A 5,148-nucleotide genomic window follows, 5' to 3' on the forward strand; every position below is an offset into this window, starting at 1 on the left:
CTTCATTAGGTTGTATTTAACATATTTATTTTTTGCCTTTTGGTATTTATGAGTGTTTATCATGTGTAGTGTTTGATGTATTTATACCAATTCATGACTGAAATAAACTCATTTGTTTCATTTATTTCCATTTTGTTTCTGTCTTTTTCCTTATACTGTATATTGTTAAGTTTAGGCACAACAGTCAATGTCTGACGATTTTGACAAGTGGTCAGTTTCAAGGCCATGAGAACAGCACCTGTCACCAGGGATGGTGGTGTCTGTCATAGCAGCCAGAGTCCAAGTTTGATTCATGCGGGAGAAGCGAAAGGGAAATAACATTGAAAACAGGAAAACAATTGACATTTGCATTTCTATTGTAGGTTATCTGCCTCATTCGAACAAGACGAAACCTCAATGAAAATATGACATACTGTTATCTAGCCTGGGAACTCCCATACTGCCTTTAGTTCTACACAATCGTTTCGATCTGAAAGACAGTATGGCGAGGATGACTCATAACGTACAAGATCATGGGATCTGTGTCATAATGGCCAAGCATTCCGACCTTAACAGTTTCTCTGCCCAATCAGAGAGCAGGGCAGTGTGTCATAATAGCCAAGTATTCCGGCCCCATACGGAATTTACAATAGGCAACTCCCCAGATAGGCGAGTGCATTTATGAGAAAAATACACCTAACCCCAAAAAAATTCTAACAAAAGGTTTCTCAGTGGTTTACAGTACTATCTGATGTACTTAACAACATACTAAAAATCTGCCAAAATCTGACTTCAGGAAAGGCCTCATTTTCAAGATGGCCGCCGCCGGGCCCTTAAATTGACTCTGGCCTTAAAATTGCATTGAAATGACCAGGAATAGTGGTGTTTGATGCATGTTTCAACCTTGTAATGTTGTCATTAGACTATGTTCTTGATATATATATGGTTATTAGTGCAGTTTGCTGTTAAAAAATCAATTTCCAACTGTATGGTATTGTAATATTACACAAATTTGGCCTTGCGGTTAGGCTAAATACCGCTAACCTCTTCTTTGTGTGCATTTTAGGTTTTTTTTCCCCAATTATGATTATGTTTTACATTAATATACATGTTTTGCATGTGCATGTTTTAAAATGTATTTATTTATTTTATTTTGTCAGTGATGATCAATGGTAAAAAGCAAGGAATCCATACGAAGGATTCAAAATTTCACTTTTCACTGCTTCCTGTATGGATAGACAAGAGATGAATGTGGACATAAAATAACATTGAAATGACCAGGAATAGAGGTGTTTGATATGTTTTTTTTTCACCATGTAATGTTGTTGGAATATTTCCCTGATATTATGAATGGTTATAAATGCATTTTGATTTTGTTTTGATTGATGGCAGCCTACTGTGATATTAGCCAAATCTGCTCTGGCATACTGTATGTAAGCTAAGTACTGCTATCCCCTTTGTTTGTGATTATTTTCACTTTACTTTAAATATATGTATGTTTTTACATTTTATTTATTTATTATATATATTTATTTATACTGTATGTAGGCCCGATGACCTTATAAAGACCTTGAAATGACCAGGAAAAGTGGTGGTTCATGTTTGTTTTGACCAAGTAAATTAAAATAATATTTTGGGAATTAACTTAGAATTATCCACATCATACTGATCCCAATAATATTAAACTCTGGACTCTTCAGTCGTGCTGAAGAATTTGAATTTGGAACAATTGAGTTGCAACATTGAGTTTCCAAAATTTGGGCAGCGCTGAAATAGCACAGATATGAGCAGTTTGACCAGATTGACTTGATCTTGAAATATTGTGCAGCATCATAGTAACAGGCTAAATCATAGTAGCTGGCTAAACATGATGCCCGAGAATTCCCCATCCTGCTGAATGTGACCTGTGGCCATCATTATGAAGTACCTTGAATTGCTAGTTATGTCATTCTCCCAGTGAAAGGCACTCAAGCTATGATGCTACCAATGCATGTATAACTCTTTGGCAAGAATCTGCTTCATCTTCCAGTTAAGTCTGTAGGACTTGGATACAAGCAGAGAAGGCCCGGCTGGTTTTAGAGTTGATGGAGGCAGAGATCACAAAGTAAAAGGAGCTGCTGTAGCTATCCAAACGGCGCAAGTGGAGTGGCCTTGCAAGATGTCCAACCAATAAATTACCCTTTGGATGCAGTACTCCCACCTGGTCCATGCCCCTTGCTTGCCCTGGGATACAGGCAGGGCAGGAGTCACTGCTTGCATAATCATGCTCAGCCTTCTGCTTTTCACCCTGCTAATTCATGACTGGACGTCAACCTACAGTACCACTCCAATCTTGTTAAGTTCACAGACAATCAAGAGGGACAAGGCATACTACAGGAAAGAGGTAGACCATTTGAGCAGCACAAAGATGAGATGTGGATTTGGCCTGATTATCATTGACTTTCAAATTTCTTCAAGACCTGGTCTGACCAAGAGCATAACAATCAACATTTCCCAAACGGCATGGTCGACCCACCCCCTTGGTTTGCTAATGGTTGCATGCTTCCCAACAAAGTGGGAGGAGTGCCGTTTTTTTCCGGAGCTCAGAAATTATATTTGTATTGCACTTGGCCTGACTAGAAGCAACGCTGAAGGTGTTGCGTCATCAGCAAGGCATGGCCTGGCTCGGTTTGGACATCAATGATGACCTATTCTGGACCAACACTGCATGTCAAGAAGTGTCTCAACTTCCTGAACAATCGAGGCAAGTGCTTTGCCATCATGACCACATTTCTAAGACCACATTTGTGTACCTGTATCATGCCCCTTTAGGAGACAAGGAGAATGAATGGAGTTAAAAGGGAATTCTCGCCCATTTAGGAAACTGTACTTGATCCCACTTTTTTGCATTGGTGGCACAGTGTATGGTTTAGCTTGGCTACTATTGTGATGGAGTGACCATCACTAGGGTTGTGGGTGTGTTCTGACTGTCACACCAACGAGATTGGCTCTTTGGTGTAGCGGTCAGGGCCCCAGTTTACAAGCCCAGAAGGTCTGGGTTTTGTTCTAGGCTGGGCAACTCTACTCCCCTTCGCTACAAATGGTGTCAGAAGTGGGATGGTGTGATGCCATCAGAAGCGTACGCATTGTGTGTGAGCCGTAATTCCAAGTGAGGGACACCCAGGATTGGTAACCCCGTGGTGAGGGACCCCAGTGATGGGTGAAGCACTGATGATGGGGCACACTGGATGGGGGAATTACGACGGGCAGTTGCGTGAGGGACACCATGAAGTGTGTGAAGTGCACGAGTACGCTTCCTGAAGGGGAAGGCAGTGTGATGGAGTTACCATCACTAGGGCTGTGGGTGTGTTCTGACTGTCACACCAATGGGCCTGGCTCTTTGGTGTAGCGGTCAGGGCCCCAGTTTACTACCCCAGAGGGTCCAGTTTCGATTCTCGGCTGGGCAACTCTACTCCCCTTCGTCACAACCATATTGAATGGGTTTGGATACACCACCCACAAAGTGATCACAATAGTGATGCAAGCCACTCAACAAGCTTCTCTTCTAGCACCACCAGAGTCTCAAACAGACTGTAAGGATGCTGAGTTCTTCTCTGCACCCAACGGGCTGCCGGAAAAATCTGCATCTTTCCAAAGAACAATTGCTCTCAGACCCCCCAGAAAAGACTTTTCCCACATACAACTGTACTATATATACCTGTGGTGCTAAACAAATACATAATAAACTGTAAACAAAATTAGGCTCTTCTCTCCATTCCACTCATGGACTCTGATGAAGATGGTCTAACCATCGAAACGTTAGTCATGTTGTGCACTTGAATAAAAAACACAAAGAAATACATCTGTGCTGCTCCGGTGTTGTCCTTCAAGTGAAGATTTCCTGCCTCTCTCCCGTCGATGCACCAGATGATAAAGCAGAAGCACGAGGAACTACCCTTTTGTTTGAACATAATAAACTGTCTTGTGCTCACAATCTCTTATTTTTTACAGGTACCTGATCTGACTACTGTACGCATATGTGTAATTTGATTCATTTATTTATAGTTACTGTAATGTTTTGGTATTTTGTGTGTTGTGGCTGTGTACTTAGGATAGGTTAAGATAAGTTAAGATGTATTTTTGGTTGTGCCTGTGCACATAGATGTTATAATGTCATGCACTTTTAATGTTTGTTATGTCTTGTCTACACGGATGGCAGTGAAAAGTGAAATTTTGAATCCTATGTATGGATTCCTTGCTTTTTACCATTGATCATTACTGTCAAAATAAAATAAACAAATACATTTTAAAACATGCACATGCAAAACATGTATATTAATGTAAAACATAATCATAATTGGAAAAAAAACCTAAAATGCACACAAAGAAGAGGTTAGCACTATTATGCCTAACCGCTAGGCCAAATTTGTCTAATATTACAGTACCATACAGTTGTAAATTGATTTTTTAACAGCAAACTGCACTAATAACCATATATATATCAAGGACATAGTCTAATTACAACATTACAAGGTTGAAACATGCATCAAACACCACTATTCCTGGTCATTTCAATGCAATTTTAAAGCCCGAGTCAATTTCAGGGCCCGGCGGCGGCCATCTTGAAAATGAGGCCTTTCCTGAAGTCAGATTTTGGCAGATTTTTAGTATGTTGTTAAGTACATCTGATAGTACTGTAAACCACTGAGAAACCTTTTGTTAGAATTTTTTTGGGGTTAAGTCATAAATGCACTCGCCTAAGACCTAATCTCACTTGTGATTAGGTCTGGTGTTAACCAGGCAAACTGTAATCAGTGTTACTGAGAAATTACAAAAATAAATTTTACAGTCATGAACTCTTGATTTCTGTGAAATCCCAGTTTTGAATTACATATTCACTCAGTAAAATGCACTCATAATAATCATGATGTTGGGTGCATTCAGGTAATTTGGGCCACTTTTCGGCAAATTCAGAAAGAACATCAATACATTACCCAAACTTAAGTTTGATTGCGTAAAGTGACTCATAATCGTCCATTTCATGACAAAAAACAAGATGATTAATGTAAAAAATATACATTTTTACAAGGTTTATTGACAGGTGTGTTTGTCATCCTGGATGGAAAAAAATGCATTCAGGTAAAATGGGCCACCTATACATTTCAATGGTAAAACTAAGAATTGCACAAA

The sequence above is a fragment of the Engraulis encrasicolus genome, chromosome 22 (genome assembly GCF_034702125.1).
Source record: "Engraulis encrasicolus isolate BLACKSEA-1 chromosome 22, IST_EnEncr_1.0, whole genome shotgun sequence".
In the NCBI taxonomy this organism is placed as follows: Eukaryota; Metazoa; Chordata; class Actinopteri; order Clupeiformes; family Engraulidae; genus Engraulis; species Engraulis encrasicolus.